Source organism: Labeo rohita, chromosome 1, assembly GCF_022985175.1.
Source record: "Labeo rohita strain BAU-BD-2019 chromosome 1, IGBB_LRoh.1.0, whole genome shotgun sequence".
Lineage (NCBI taxonomy): Eukaryota > Metazoa > Chordata > Actinopteri > Cypriniformes > Cyprinidae > Labeo > Labeo rohita.
Window position 1 is genome coordinate 18,745,844 of NC_066869.1, and position 17,698 is coordinate 18,763,541.

Genomic DNA, 17,698 nt, shown 5'->3' on the forward strand with positions numbered 1-17,698 from the left:
AGCTTTCTCGCTTTCTTGTTTTCTTGCTTTTTCTGTTCGAGTCAAACCTGCTGAGTGCCCTGATGAGCACTCGCAGACAAAAGCCACTGTTATGATCTGGTCAGTGAGCTGCGGACCGCTCACCACCAGACGTCGCTCTTGCGTTTTTGTAACGCACGGACTGCCACACTACACCCCGGACTACACTCCCCATCAGCCATTGCACTTCCCCCCCGTCCAATCAGAGACTGTATAAATACCCCGGTCTTCCTGTCACTCCTCGCCGAGTATTGAATTGTTTCTCATTCTTACAAAGCGTTTCTCCTAGTTTTCCCCGTGTCTAGTTTCCTTGTTTACCTCGTTGTTTTGATCTCTCGCTTGTCTGACCTCTCTCTTGCCTAGCCCCTCTCGGATAACGTTCGCCGCTGATTTGACCCTCGCCTGTTTAAGGATTATTCTTGTCTCGCCGTCCATACACCTGTCTGCCATTGATTTACCCTGTCTGCCTGACCATGTCTTTGTCACGTCCCTTTAATAAAAGCTCGCATATGGATCCGCTCGCATCTCGTCTCATTCACCTCGTTACAGAATACTCGGCCCACACAGGATCCAGCAGCTTCACCCCCGGACAATCAGCCGATACGGACACAGACAGAATTCTCTCCCGGATCAAACAGAAGACACACACACTCGAACAGTATATCCGTGAGTTTATTGCAATTTCGAATTATTCCACTCTCCCGGACTGTATAAAGATTGAGGTGTTTTGTGACGGCGTGAACCAGCCCCTCCGTGCGCGACTGAGACGCCAGGGTCCGCGCTCGTCGTTGGAGGCGTTCCTGAACTTTGCATTATTGTGTGTGGGTTCGCTGTGCACTGTGGGGGTCGCGGAGAGGGAACGCGACAACGCGGAAATGGCGACCGCGCGTCCCACTCGCAAACTAGCGGTCTTGCCGGATCACGACGCCACAAACAAGTTTGCCGCCTGGATCGCTCGAGAAATGGCGGCCGTGTCGGAGCGCGCTCATGCTATGGCGGCGTCAGCAGAGCCCGCGCACAAGATGGCGGCCGCGCCGGAGCGCGTTAACGCTGTAGCGGCGACAGCGGTGCCCGTTCACAAAATGGCGGCCGCGTGCCGGAACGCGTCCACACAATGGCGGTGACTGCAGAGCCCGTTCACAAGATGGAGGCGAAAACAGAGCTCCTTCATGTCACAGCTGCCACTCAAGAGCCATTTAAAGGTACAGTTACATTCCCTGAGTCAAGTCAAGTTTCCAAGTCAAGTCAGATTGCAACCGTGTTTCCTGCGTCATGTCAAGTTACAGCCACCTTTCCTGAGCCACTGCACAAGATGGCTGCCACGCCAGAGCCACTGCACAAAATGGCTGCCACGCCAAAGCCTCCGCCCGCTAAAGCCCCGTCAGTCAGGCCGGCGCCCGCTAACGCCACGTCAGCCAAACCACAGCCTGCTCAGGACATCTCCGTCAAGTCACAGCCTGTTCACGCCATGTCTTCTGCTCCTGAGTCTACACCCATCATGGCCGCCCTCCCTGAAGCGGTTCCCGAGTCAAGCAAAGTCACAGCCGTGGTTCCTGAGTCAAGTCACGTCCCGCCTGACATCCCAAGATCGCGGCCTATCATGATGGCACATGTGCTGGATTCACCCCTGATGGCTGTACGGGCAGCTAAAATGGCGCTCCTTCACGTCACGGCTGCTACCCCAGGGTCAAGTCAAGCTTCCAAGTCCGGTCAAACAACAGAGTCAAGTCAAACCAAAGCTCTTGTTCTCCACGAGTCAAGCCAAGTCACAGCTGTTCCTCATGAGTTAAGTCACGTTACAGCTGTCGTCCCTGAGCCAAGTCACGTCACAGCTGTCGTCCCTGAGCCAAGTCACGTTACAGCTGTTATTCCTGAAGCAAGCCAGGCCTCTGCAGATCCTCGTGAGTCAAGCCTAGTTGTCAGGTCCTGTCATAATGCAGCTTCCGTCTCCAGTCAAGCTTCAGCGTCCCGTCAAGCTTCAGCGTCCCGTCAAGCTTCAGCGTCCCGTCAAGCTTCAGCGTCCAGTCAAGCTCCCAAGTCCAGTCAAGCTCCCAAGTCCAGTCAAGCTCCCAAGTCCAGTCAAGCTCCCAAGTCCAGTCAAGCTCCCAAGTCCAGTCAAGCTTCCAAGTCCAGTCAAGCTTCCAAGTCCAGTCAAGCTTCCAAGTCGAGCAATGTCAAGGCGGCTGTTCCAGAGTCAAGCCACGCCCCGCCTGACGGCCCAGACTCAAGCCACGCCCCGCCTGACGGCCCAGACTCAAGCCACGCCCCGCCTGACGGCCCAGACTCAAGCCACGCCCCGCCTGACGGCCCAGACTCAAGCCACGCCCCGCCTGACGGCCCAGACTCAAGCCACGTCTCGTCTGGCCACCCAGAGCCTTACCATGACCCGTCTGACGGCCCAGAGTCAGGTCATGCCCAGTCCCCAAGTCAAGTCACACCAGACCCCAAGTCAAGTCACATCTCGTCTGACATCCCAAGACCACAGCCTATCGGGATAGCCAGCGCCCTGGACCCACCACAACCTCCCGCTGCTGCTCTACCCTTAATGGCTATTGCCATCTGGTGTGTGTGGGCTGCACATTGTGCTTCTGGGGTCACGTCTGCTCCCAAGCCTGCTCCAGAACTCCTGTCCAAGCACAAGCCTACTCCAGAGCCCCCGCCAGTTGGAGAGGCCGCGCCAATGCCTCCTGAGGTGTCAGCTTCGGCTGTGGATCCTCCCGTGGAGGCGGCGTCCCCCTACAGACTCTCTGCCTCTCCCCATATTCTCTCTACCTCCCCTGTCTCTGCTGTTTCCAGGTCCCAGGCCATAACGCGGTTTCCTGCTCCGCCCCAGCTCCCGTCTGGTCACAAGCCTGCTCCAGAGCTCCCGTCCGGTCACAAGCCTGCTCCAGAGCTCCCGTCCGGTCACAAGCCTGCTCCAGAGCTCCCGTCCGGTCACAAGCCTGCTCCAGAGCTCCCGTCCGGTCACAAGCCTGCTCCAGAGCTCCCGCTGGGTCACAAGCCAGCTCCAGAGTTTTCGCCTGGTCACAAGCCTGTTCCAGAGTGCCACTTGGTCGGAGAAGCCGCGCCAATACCTCCAGAGGTGTCAGCCATGGCTGTGGATCCTCCCTTGGAGGTGGCGTCCCCCTACAAGCTCTCTGCTTCTCTCCCTTCTCTGTTTGTCTCCTCTGTCTCTGCTTTCCCCAGGTCCCAGATCGTAAAGCGGGGTCCTGTTCCGCCCCGGAGGGCCGCTGCGCCTCCTGTTCCGCCCTGGAGGATCGCCCCGCCTCCTGTTCCGCCTCGGAGGGCTCGGGCGTCGCCTGTCCCGCCTCCGGTTCCGCCCTGGAGGGCTCCTGCGCCTCCTGCTCTCCCTCCGGCTCCGCCCTGGAGGGCTCCTGCGCCTCCGGCTCCGCCCTGGAGGGCTCCTGCACCCCCTGCTCTGCCTCCGGCTCCGCCCTGGAGGGCTCCTGCGCCTTCTGCTCTGCTTCCTGCTCTGCCTCCGGCTCCGCCCTGGAGGGTGCCTGCGCCTCACGCTCTGCCTCCGGCTCCACCCTGGAGGGCTCTTGTGTCGCCCGTCCCGCCTCCGGCTCCACCCTGGAGGGCTCTTGTGTCGCCCGTCCCGCCTCCGGCTCCGCCCTGGAGGGTTCCTGCTCTGCCGGTCCTGCCTCAATCACCGGGTCCTCCGCAGGGACCTGGCCCTCCGGCCCTTGCTCTGTCTAACCCCCGCCCCACCGCTCCCTTGGACTGTGGTTTGTTTGGAGCGTCTGGAAGCCGCTCTTTGGGGGGGGGCTATGTTATGATCTGGTCAGTGAGCTGCGGACCGCTCACCACCAGACGTCGCTCTTGCGTTTTTGTAACGCACGGACTGCCACACTACACCCCGGACTACACTCCCCATCAGCCATTGCACTTCCCCCCCGTCCAATCAGAGACTGTATAAATACCCCGGTCTTCCTGTCACTCCTCGCCGAGTATTGAATTGTTTCTCATTCTTACAAAGCGTTTCTCCTAGTTTTCCCCGTGTCTAGTTTCCTTGTTTACCTCGTTGTTTTGATCTCTCGCTTGTCTGACCTCTCTCTTGCCTAGCCCCTCTCGGATAACGTTCGCCGCTGATTTGACCCTCGCCTGTTTAAGGATTATTCTTGTCTCGCCGTCCATACACCTGTCTGCCATTGATTTACCCTGTCTGCCTGACCATGTCTTTGTCACGTCCCTTTAATAAAAGCTCGCATATGGATCCGCTCGCATCTCGTCTCATTCACCTCGTTACAGCCACGCTCAGACTGCACATTATACAGCCAAATGGAATCAAAGTATGGATTATTAAATTACAGCAAATTTTAGGGTTTGTAAAACATCTCTACAATATTACAGGTCAAATTGCTTGCATAAGCAATTAGCCTTGGACAAAAAAATAAATAAATAAATAACACTACTGGTAATTTTCTCCCAGGACATTATCCAATAATTTTACAGACATTTGTGCAGACACCTGTTAATAAATAAATACTGATACATACACAAATATATAGATATAGCCTTTAAAATAAAATAAAATAAAAAATAAATAAAACATAAAGCATAATATAAAATAAAAAATAAACCGTAAAGCATAATATAACATAACACATAATCGTGTATATATATATATATATATATATATATATATATATATATATATATATATATATATATATATATATATGTAATATTCAATATTTAATATCATTAAATATTTTAATTATATTTCATAATATTTAAATAATAAAATAATACATTATATAATCCTAAATAAAAATAATACCTAACACTGGTGTAATATATTTATTATAATTTGACCTATTTTGAGATATTTAATTACATTTAATAATATTAAATAAATATAATGCATAATACAATGCAAAATATAAAAAAATACCCAACACTGTTATAATAGCATATTTATTATAATTTGACCTATTTTTAGATATTTAATTATATTTAATAATATTAAATAAAATATAATGCATAATATAATGCAAAATATAAAATAATACCCAACACTGTTATAATAGCATATTTATTATAATTTGACCTATTTTGGAAAAACATCAAACTATTAAAAATATATATTATTGGAAAAAAAAAATATATATATATAAAATATCAGGCATAAAATGAAACGTGCATTTAAAAAAAAACATACATTCATATACATTAATAATACATAATGCTGGTATAATTAAATAATATTTATATAAAAGTTTAAATATAATAATCCGGAGAAAAAAATCATTAACTATTCAGCTCTTTAACCATTATTATATTATGTTTTATTATATTATATTATATTACATTACATTACATTAGATTACATTACATAAGATTAGATTATCATCACTCAGCAACTGTGTTGAAATGCTTTGGCAACCACCTAGCATCATAGTAGTGCATTTTACACATTCAAGCTCTAATAATCATGTGAGAGACTCAGAAATATATAGAATTCATATAGATTTTTACAACAGGTCACGACTGAGTTCATCTCACAAAACAAGCTCTTGCGTGATCTATAAGCAGAAACACAGACTTATTTGGTTGCTATTGACCCATATTTTATGTATTCAAGCACAGCACTCCTCTGAGGTCCAGTTTCAAATCACAAACGTTTGACATCAACACTCTTAGACAGATGTCATTTTCACTTGAGAAAGGACATGACACTCCCGTCCAAAGAAACCAGTACGGTCCAGCATGCCACAGCCTCCAAATTACATCTGGGAGGAAAATCATTACCCAAGTAGATGGTCGATCGAATCTTCTGGGGCCTTCCAACCCTCCCTGAGTCCCAGCTGAAATTTGTTTATTTGTATCCTAATGGCCAGCATGACATTGCCTGTCACATGCCATCTAAGATATTTGACTGGCTCTCATTTGTGTCTACCTGCTCTGCCATCCAGCATTTCAACCACATTAGAGGAGGTGCAGAAAACTCCTATGTGCAGGTGTTATGACCTTCTGCTCTGAACCACACACAACATGAGAATCACTAGGAGCTGACAGATGCGTGGACTACTCACCCTTGTCCAGTTGTTATTAGGTACAATCTCTTTTTCTCTCTCTCTCTCCCCCTCTCAAAATGGTTGAGATGGGATTTCAGGGAGGAAGATGTCTAAATAACTGGAAAACCCTATCTGTGCTGAGAGCTGTCTCTGTAATGTTGCACTAGTGATAAGCTACAAAATAAAAGCTACAAGCATTCAGAAAAAAAAAAAAAAAAAAAAAAAAAAAAAATTGTTCAGGTGCTAAACTCTGATTGGATGAGTAACATTTAAAGCCTTTGTGAAATTGCTTTGACAACACGGTTCTGAATGCAAAACAGATCTGGCTAATGACATAGATTACCTGGACAAATCATTTTCTGTTTTGGTTTTATTCATCAAGAAAGCTCAAGTACCCTGCATTGACATCAGTATGGCTTTTAACACATTATACAGGCTATCATTCAGCAGCATTATCATTACAGAGGGTGAAAAATGACTTAAGGAGCTTCATCTGCCTTTAATAACACACTTGAGCTTGTTTGTCTAATCACATGCTTTGACAATTCCGGCAGCAATCATGGGAAAACCATCCCTGAGAAAGCAGATTTAGCTGTAAATAAAATCCAGACAGAAGGTTTTAACAAACATAAGTCATTCAAGGATCAACAAGTACTGAATGAAATTTTCACCCTCAGGTCATACAAGTTAAGACCAATACAAATGAACATGCCAAATAAATTGTAGATTTAAAACAAAATAGCTTATATTACAATTTCTGCGGGGTCATTCCGTGTCAATTTCAGAAACTTTCCAGGCTCAAATTTTTGATTTTGCTAAAATTTTTTAAGAAAGATAAGTTGGGGGTTAACAATGACTTCAGAAAGATGGCAGCCTCATAATGTTATTCACACACAGAGATTGTTAGTTCTATTAGTAAAGTCTGTTGACTTCAGCAATCTTTGCTGCATTATGTGCCAATGGTGAATATTCAAAAATGGGGAAATGAGACATTTCTTTTTTTTTTTTTTTTTCCCAAAGCTTGCATGACTGCAACTCAAGAAGTATTTAACCTTTTTGTTAATTATTATTATTTTTACCATAATGTCCTTTTAGATATTGAGTCTCAACAAGCTTTCCTTTTGGCACCTTCTTTTTTTAAGGCCCTGCATGGTTCGGTTCCAGAGATATTGGAATTTGAATACGGCTCCAGGGATAAATTGTTAAATTCAATGGTCAAAACCCCAATGTGGATCAATTATATGATGCAAAAATATGTTGTTTCTTTTTATTAAAAGAGGAATGCCTGAAGAACAAATAATGTTGAAACTAGAAATGTATCTTGTTTGCTTCTGTCAAAACAACTGCATTAAACATAACTGTATCTGTATGGTTAATTTTCTATATGAAGAGTTTATTTGCAAAAACATATCTCCATTTTTATTTATTTTCAGAAATCATGTTTTGTTTGTTTGTTTGTTTTCATTGTGCTTTACAAGTATTATCACTCAAACTGCAGTTGGGTTGTTCTGATTAAGTAAGAATAACTTAAATAATTGCAATTTTATTGAAAGTATGTTTTTTTAAATATATTAAAAGTTTGTTTTATAGCAAAAGCAGATAACTTTTTTTTGGACAAAATAAGATAAATAAATAAAAACAAACAAACAAACAAACAAAAACTTGTTTTATCGTTGTAATCTAGTCTGACAATTCAGACGCCTGACAAACGTTGTTGTTGTCAGGCGTCTGAATCAGGCGTCATAGACTGGCTGTGATTACACGCAGTTTTTCCTCACCATTGTAACGTGCTGCTTTTGCAAGGTTCTGTGAAAAAAAGGTTTCAGCTTTTATTTTCCTCAGATCGCGCTATATGTGGAGAATAATGCACTGCACTTTTTTTTTTTTTTTTTTTTGAAAAACTCATTCATGCAACTCATTTATATAAAAAACATGCATACAAAAAACTTTTTTTTTTGTTATAAACTGTTTCAAATACATGCCTCACTTTTACATTCACTGTAATATAAACGTGTATTGATCAGTTATGCATACACATGTGCATGACATCTTCAAAAATGTATTACGCATACATAAAATCATATACACATACGTATGGGCTGGATATGTTAATATACAAAACTGTTACAGCTTCTAATAGGTTTCATATGTTTTTATTTTGTACAACAATAAATGTCATATATTCGCACATTTGTTTATGGGCCCGTACAAAACATTAGGGGAAAAGCCACAACTTCATTTGTAGCCTAATTTCAGTCAAATTGTGGCCATGATTTAACTAAATTAAAGGGAACGATCATTAATTATACATGGCCAAATGGGAGCAATTTTTTAATTTGTGGCCTGTTTCTTTCCTTTCGCAGAGCTCTGTACATTCCCAAACGTTACATATTTCAACATTATTACATTAACATTATTTCATTACATGTTATTTGAACCTGAAACACTTTACCTCACAACTACCATTCTGGCAAAAATGTATATTTTTTTCCTTACATAACCACATACAAGAATAAAATAAACAAAAATAAAAGAGTTTCTCAGGTGCATCTCTCAGACAGTGTGATGGGCCCTTTCCAAATTTAGTCTCATGACAATAGATGAAAGGAGAGACATCTGACCACATCTCACCGTTCCCTACGGTCTACTTTTACAAAATTTAATTCATTCAGCAGAAGATTTCCCAATTAAACCAGCACAAAAAATGCAAAACAGATACAGATTTAATTTACTCCTGCTTATTGCTTATTCAAATCAGTCAGTTCTAAACACATTCCATCATGTAAAGAATTAACACTAATAATCACAAGACTCCCTTCAAAACTAATATAATGTTGAAGCATTATGCATTCACTTGCCGCAGGCGCGTTTGGCCTCAAGTCAATCTATGCATTGATTGTGGTTTTTGATGAGATGAGGTCTTTCGGGAGGTCTTTAAACAGGCTCGCCCGCTGTTTGCCTCATCAAACGTGTATGTTTGAATGCATGCATGTATATGTGCTTGTTTACTGCACCCATTCAGTAACTTTCATTCTCTCATCCCCTAGTCCCTTGTTCCTCTTTCTCGCTTACTCATTATTATTCCAGCCGCTCCACAGCAGGAGTAATTGGTCCGATCAAACTTTCTCCCAATAATGCAAACAGAATCATTACCCCTAATGAAGTGAGTACTCCTTTAAAAGAAAGCTGAAAGGCTGGAGTCCGCTTCATTTTTAAGAAATAAGGTGCTGTTGATAAACCAGATTCATACAGATGCTGCGTTTTTCCTTGTAGCGTCTGATAAGAACACAACTGGACTTAGGCTCCTAATCTGACGTCTTCAGAGACAAAGAACCAGCGGTGCTGAAACGCGTCTGACTCAACCAGAGCCCCGCGTGTCCTATAAAGGCACACACACCTCCATTTGTACAGTACACTGTCTGTGAGCACAGCTTGTTAACTTCACTCCGCCGAGTGCCCTGTAGAGATAGCGTGAGAGGGAGAAAGGGAGAGAGAAAAAAACTGCAGCAGTACCAGTTGCATTTAACGACCCTCTCAGCAGACAGAGGCAGCCAGCATGGGACAGTTCCATTTCACTGGCAGCTCATTGTCATTAGAATGCCTCTCTTTCAGCATCATCCACAGCCTGGTTTGTGTTCCTCCTTTGATTCGGCATTGTGGGCTGCTGCTGTAAGCAGAATAGCACAAAGGCTTCTAAAAGCCTATCCCATAGTTACTACTTATCTGTCGATCACAGATTTCATGAAAGAAACTTGTCAAGTCCACATCACACAAATGCGTATTTAAAAAAAAAAGGTATATTTATACATTTTAATACACAGTTGTGTGATGTCGACATGATTAGTCCTTTCAAATAATTTTAGACTGAATAAATATTAGCATGTCAAGAAGTTAATTAAAACAAACCATATCATTCTAATGCACAAATATGTAAGGGATAATCAACGGTTTGCCCTGTATTAAAGGATTTTAAATGCAGGACATGGAGGCAAATAACATCACTGTAGTATGAAGCAGTGTTTGTGGAAGCAAAACAAGGCCGCTGGAGCGATCACTAATGAGACACGAGCGCGACACGCGGGTCGAAAGCAACGGAGCTTTAATTATGCCACAGTCGAACACTTCCGCTCTTTCTGGTCATGCATATGTGTGGTAAAGCACTGCTGTTTTATCAGGGACATCTGAGTGTGTTGAAAGTTCTGTTATAATGTCACTCTGTGTGTTCGTCATCTGTCTAACAAAACGCATTTTCTTCTTTTCTACAAAATACAAGAGGAAATTGACGCCTAAAAAGCAGACCTACATTTGCAAGATGTCTGTTAAATATCTCTTGATATGGAAAACATCTGCTGTGTACAAACCTCTGGCAAACATCTGTAAGATGTCAGTTTTACATGCATTCTAAATCAAACATCTTAAAGACATCTAATACACGTCTATTTGACATCTGATAGGAAACGTCCAATAGACATATTGCAGATGAGCAAACTACATCTTGCAGATGTAAATGCAGACGTCAAATAGACATCTCCGAGATGTATGTGTGCTATCAGGGCGGTGTATTACCAAAGCCACTAGATGGCAAGCCTGCAAGCATTAGCCGAAAAAACTAACGCTTCCGGGTCTGGAAATATGTGGGAAAGGAGCCGAGAGGCTTTACTACACTGAATAAACAGCTTTTATGAGGAAACGGCTTATTTAATGAACCGACAGCCTATCTGCTAATCTTCAACATGTTTTACACTAAACAATACTTTTGAATTGAACTATTTTTAGAATTTACCACAAAAAAAATACTGTTTTATAAGAGAAGCCACTAACTTTTTGCAGCAAGTGGGATTCAGCTTCTCATTCATGGTATCCGTAAACGGTGATTGAGTGTCGCAAAGGTCTGAGACTGTGTTCGAAATGGCATACTTGCTTACTGCTTAGGCTACTGCCCAGCACACAGTGCATACTGCGTACTATTTTTTGAAGAATAGTGTGTGAAACAGTATACAATAAGCAAAATTTTCAGAGTAGTGTGTTTGACAAACACTTAACATTAATTCAGCACAGCTGTCAAGGCTTTGTAAGTTTGTTTGTACCTTACAAACAAATGTGCTGACAGTTATTTTACAAAGGCTTTTTAATAAGGTTTCATACTAGTAAACAATGCTATATTGCCCAATTGAACTAATTTCATAATTGATTAACAGAACTAAATCAACACTGAGCTGTCTTTAACTGAACAATGGTATTTTTGGCAGTTACACTAAGTGGAAAAAGCAATATGTTCTAGTAACACTCAGTGCAAATAATGATAAATACTCTTTACACTAAAATAGCAGCATTTCCTTTAGCAGCAGGCGTGTAAATAGTTGTTAGGTGGCAGATATTTATACTTCAGTACTGTAGCACATTATAAAACAGTATGCAATAACATTAAGTGTAAATTATCATATATGTAACTTTTATTAGATGAATGCCACTTAATGTACTATGTATTATTAATGAGGCGTTTTATTTCCACTTTTCAAATATTTACTTTATTTTTATTGAAAATAAATCTGATCTGGTATTTGATGGGAAAAGAAGTTTAACGAGCATATCTTTCTTTCTGTGTGTGTGTGTGTGTGTGTATTGGTTTTCTAAAGAATCGTGTGACTGATAGACAGACAGATAAAAAAAAAAGTATTAGTTATAATACTATAGCTGATTTATATATTTACAGCTGAAATTTCTGTTTATTGAAGTTTATCATATGTTTATTATAACAGATTTTTGTACAGTCCCACTTTTGAATGAGAAATGAAACATCCTGCATTGTTGATAAAGTTTGGGTGGTTAGAGCAAGCTTTGAATGATGTTGTTTAAGCATTGATCCTGAAACAAACAGCACAGACAGTTTCTCTGAATCTCCTCTCTCATGAGCAAAAAATCATCTTTGATGCTGAGAGAGAAACTATGTTTTGAATGCAGAGAATTGTGTTAAAGACATGCTACAATGCCTACACACACACACATAGATACATACATAGATGCTACATAGATGCCTTGTTTTGTTATAATTGTATAATCTCTTTCTAGTTATTCCTAGCATGTAGAATGTAACCAAATCTTTCTCAGACCATCAGTAAAAAAAAAAAAAGTAGCTCCTTGGTCTTGTGCCTTATACCCTGAGAATGTACTGAGTCAATATGTTATGACAGCACTGGAGGCAAAGAAGATAAATGTTGACGTGGTAAGAAATAGTGTACAGTAAATATCTTAATCATTCCTAAATAGTAGGCGTACTGAAACATTGATTTATAACGATGTACAAGAACAGAAAGTTTGCCAAGTTTTTCTGTAATGGTATTTGAAAAAAGGAGTTTAAAATATAAAAGTCTGGGGTCAGTAAGACTTAAAAATTTGTATTTACTTTATTATTATTATTTTTAGTAATTAATAATTTATTATAAGTAGCAATATTAAGCACAAATGTGACCCTGGACCACAAAACCAGTCATAAGTAGCACATGTTTATTTGTACCAACAGCCAACAATGCACTGTATGGGTAAAAATTATCGATTTTTCTATTATGCAACAATCATTAGGATATTAAGTAAAGATCATGTTCCATTAATTTTCTTTCCTACTGTTAATACATAAAATCTTAATTGTTGATAAGTTTTCCTTCATTCTGAAAACTAAAGGCAATTTTCTAAATATTTATTTATTTATTTATTTATTTATTTATTATTGTTGTTGGCACCCTCAGATTCCAGATTTTCAAATAGTTGTATCTCGACCAAATATTGTCATATCCTAACAAACCATACATCAATGGAAAACTTATTTATTCAGCTCTCAGAATGATGTATAAACCTCAATTTCATAAAATTGACCCTTATGATATGCAATGATCCATCATGGATTGTTATCCTTCCTTCATTTCCCTCTGCAGTCCTCAATATCCAAAAAAAAAAGTTTGAATAGCCTTCTTTTGCACTTTTTGTAATAATTTGCTGTTAAACATTTACCCACTACCTTCTATATTTGTATACTGCTTCTTGGGGTTCAGTAATTCAATTTGGAAAATTTGAACCTGGCATTTTAAAACCAAAGGCTGTAGGAACATATCAGAGCCATAGATTTAAAGATCAAAGCAATGGTGGGATAAATGAATTCAAAACAATGGCCCCTGAGAAATTACAATGGAAGTACGGAAGTGAAAACGAACAAAAGATACAGAGACAACCACAAAAATAATTCAACTCCCTGGGGTGAAGAGGATCATTATTCACAGAGCATACAAACAAACTAAAAATGGTGTCAAAGAGATAAAACATCTACTAAAATGGGCACAGAGAAACGTCAGTATCCATTAAAGTTTGTCCAGTTCAGCTCCAGTATGTCTCAATATATTTATTTAAGATGCTTTGCTATGATTCTAAAGCTATTACATCAGACACTTACCATGAGCCAATGTGCTGTAAATATTAGGAAACCATATTTCGGGTTTAAATTAGGTCTGTCACTAGCGATTATTTTGCTAATCTAGTAATCTGTAAATTATTCTGAGTATTGATTGAGTAATATAATAATTGTAATACTTTTTTGTAAAACAATAAAAACTAAACAATAGCCTTTAAAATTACTTAAAAACATATATATGAGCAATTAGGCAATAATAATTAGTTCAAATAAACTATCAAAATCAAGCAATCATATGGTTTTACTGAACAAAACTGTTAAAATACATAATGTATTATAAACCATAGCTAACGTACGTTATGCATTAGGCTGTAACAAATGACTGCAGAAGGCGCCAACAGCGTGACGATTGTTTTTACACTTCACAGTCTGATTTAATCCATGTTTAATATTGACTAAATAACATTTAATTTAAATGTCCACTTAATCTTTAATATGTGTCCATTTCTTTATGACAGAAAAGCTACAACCACTGTCATTTCTTGAATATGTGGACATCAAAAGGTGTAAATTCAGAGTGAGGGTTTTAACTTTTATTTTGAAATCGCAATTCTCTTGTGTTTGCACCACAGACTGTAAAAAAATATGGACGTAGTGCGCGTGACGTCACCCGTACGTTTCTGAAGAGCATTTTTGAAGCTCTTAGTGGGCGGGAGTCGGCCGTCGCCATCTTGGAATCACGTCACTGCACGTCACTCCCGGATAACCGAAAATGGGCAAAGAGGCGGGACGTGGGTGGAGCTGGTTGCTGAAACCACGCCCGCCTAGCGCGACGGTGGTGACAGCAGCGGCAATCCACCTGTCACTCAAGTGGCCACACCCTAAATTATGAACTTTAGGAGAACTTTAAAAGCAGAACTTTAAGGCTTAATACAATTTAAACGGATGAGTTATAAAAAAAAAAATTCACCCCCCTCACAGCTGACATGAAGGGCAAAATTAGCTATATAGACCAAAAAAAAAATAGACCTTTCTGAACCAGGCTGTAAACATATTTTTTTTCTGCTGTGAAGTTGGGCATTTTAACATGGGGAGTCTATGGGATTGACTCACTTTTGCGGCCAGTCGATGAATTGCAGTTTTAGTCACTTCGGTGTTGCCTTCAAGAGGGAGACCAGGAGGTTGCCGCTTGGTTTGCAAGTTGCGTTCCCGGATGAACGTTATAATAAACCCAAACTCACAACAACATGCAGAGATAATAACAGTTTGTGTAGCAGCATTTATTGTGCATGCTCTGAGAAGCACGTAAGTAATCTACACGCATGTAAATAATTAAAGCGCATATTGAACATGCATCACATTTATTTAATTGAATTGTAGTGTTTTTGAATTCTTAATAGCATTATGCTTTATTATGATTTTTAAATGGGTTTAATATGTGGAATGCGACGCTTAGGGTATTTAGCCGATTACTCACCATAGGCAAAATGCAATTAAGGATTTTTCAAAATCGAATACTCCAGTGGAATCAAGGAATAATTGCAGCCCTAGTTTAAATATTAAATTATTAAATTTTAATATTAAATTATTAAATAAATATTAAATTAAACAACCAAACAAAAAAAACAAAAAAACAACATTTTGGATCAATGTGATTTAAATGTTTAACGTCTTTATTCATCCCTAATGTCCTGTCTTGTCAGGGCCAGCTAGGACAAAAATCTGTTCATCTCACAAATATCTGTTAGTGCTTGAGAGACTGTCAGATGTAATTCTGTATTTATCCCATATTTATCCATATAATTATAATAACCATTAAAACATTTTCAAATCCCTTTCATTATTCTGCTATACCCTGGTAGTTAAAGATCTGGACTGGAAATCAAAAGGTTGGAGGATCAAAGCCTGCAAAGGCCAATTCTTCAGCCAGCCTGCCCTTGATCAAGGCACTTAACCTGAGGCGACTCCAGAGGGACCATCCCTGTGTCTTAACATGACATTGCTCTATGGCGATGTCGCATGAAAGAACATAAAGCGAGTTCCACCGGCCCCAGTTGTGTGGCGATAAATAATGAGCCTCTTTTTTTTATTCCCCTAGGCTCCAAAGAGGCTTTACGGTCTCTTTCTCTCCCAGCTATCCTACACATCACAAAACCCAAAACAGATCATAATGGCAAAACCATCATAATGAAGCACAAGAGATGAATGCAGCAATCATCAGCCACTGATAGATGACGGGTATAAAGCTCACTTTAAATGGCAGTCAGTGCGCTTTAACAAAATATCATAACATTTGATATAAACTTGGCACTAGCTGTAACCATTTTATGGCACATCTAGTCTCTTTAAAAGGTTTCAACTCTTCAAAAACGATTACGGCTTCAATTGGGAAGAAATTTCAAATCCTTCTTCAGTGAAAGTGCTAATACATCAAAACATTAATATACATTTGAAGACAGCTATTTAGACTGAAGCACTCAATAACTATGATGTTTAAGCTAACTGGGTCCAAAAACAACAGGGAAAGATGGGAAAGCGTCCAATCCACTTGTTTATATTATATCTGTTACTTCTGAAATGATTAGATCTTTCAGTCATGCAGCACATATCAAAACCTGAAACACTCAAATGACACACTTGACATTTCGTACTGTTCAAGTGACTCATCAGTTCTGTAATGTGCAAGACAGAATTGAGCAACCTGACAACAATGGCCCTTTTTTCTAAACCTAGTGAGGTATCTATGTAGGCAGCCTTTTAAGGCATCAAAGGTACGTTTCCAAAACGAAGACGGTTCAGAAGGTACGCAGCGTGATTGTGTGTGCCTTCTGTAACAAAAGCTCAGGCAGAGTGAAGTTATAGAACCCAAGTGCAACTGTTTGAAACGAACAAACTACAAAGCGACAAGCCAAAAATATCAAACAACAAACAAGGAGCCAGAATAACCCAAAGAATACACAATGATTCACCAAAGGGCCTACAATAGAAGCACATACTTGAAGACTTAAGTGGAAGACTAGACAAACATCAGTGGCAAATACTAGTGTGTTTGCATATGCATTACCTGGACACAGCTATCCATTAGTATTAGCATTCATCTCAATGTTAGATCATCAGCTGGTGGAAGCCAACTCGAAAGCACATGGCATGCATGCCACCATCTTTGTTCACAGGCACTCCAAAAACATCATGTGACTAATTATTTTGGAGGTGCTGGTAAATTACATTGCTGATTGGCTGATGGCACCACAAGAATGCAAAAAGGCCTTGAGTAGTGATAGAGAAAATTTACTATAGAGCTAAGGACCCATAATATGGGTAGCCTACCAATAAAATGTCTTCTTTTATATAATGAAATGTTGCATATAATGGAGTGGCGAAGTCATGCAGTCCGTGACAGACAGATAGTTAATGGCTGGTCTATGTGCTAATATAGTATAGGACAGGACATCCAAATGCTCACCTATCATTCACTGATGTCAGATATGGCTTTTCATCTGAAATATGCAAGTAGTGTGCTATTCAAGTGTCTGTGTGGAGTGTGGAAGTCTGTATTTCTGGTCATACAGATAAAAGTAATGCATCTTTTTAATCTGTAAAGACGTTCATTTGTGTGCACTCATAATAACAACGAAACATTGCACTTTTGTAAAATAATTAAAGCAAATGTGCTTTCTGCCATCTCGGTCTCTATGAATTTAAGTGCGAAATTCCGAAACTCTGTGTATACTTCCTTTACAGACATGAAAAATATATCTATAGAGAGTGAAATGTCTACTTGTCTGCTTTCTACTTAAATGTCTACTTTCAAATTTCTACTTTCACTTTTTTTCCTGACACATTCATAATTATTATATCTGCATGTGCTTGAGTGCTTATAATTAAATGCTCAGTATTATTATTTATATAGTTTATTAATAAACATGTGACTAATAGTCGACTAATGCTTAAAATGAATGACTACTAGTCGACCAGAAAAAAATTTAGGGCAGCCCTACTTTCTTTTTAAAGATATATTTTTTGGCATTTTTGCCTTTATTGTATAGGACAGATCAGATATGACAGGAAGCGAAGTGGGAGAGAGAGAGGGAGGCGGGATTGGGAAAGGTCCTCGAGTCAGGATCCGAACATGGGACACCCGTGGCGCAAAGGCGCTATATGTCAGGGCGCTGCCCACAAGGCTATCAGCGCTGACTGGCAGCCCTACTTTCAAAATAAGAGCATGATGAGGGCGGAAACTATGGCAATGCAGGTATTTAGT

The 17,698-nt window shown here is 40.3% G+C and overlaps 1 protein-coding gene across 1 annotated transcript in view; it reads right to left on the reverse strand.

The window, feature by feature from the left end:
* sorcs3a (sortilin related VPS10 domain containing receptor 3a) overlaps positions 1–16,603 on the reverse strand; it is a 323,929-nt gene extending 307,326 nt beyond the window's left edge. The window contains 1 exon segment of the mRNA XM_051135232.1: positions 16,502–16,603. The gene's annotated coding sequence lies outside the window, so the exon portion shown is untranslated.
* Positions 16,604–17,698: the final 1,095 nt, after the last annotated feature.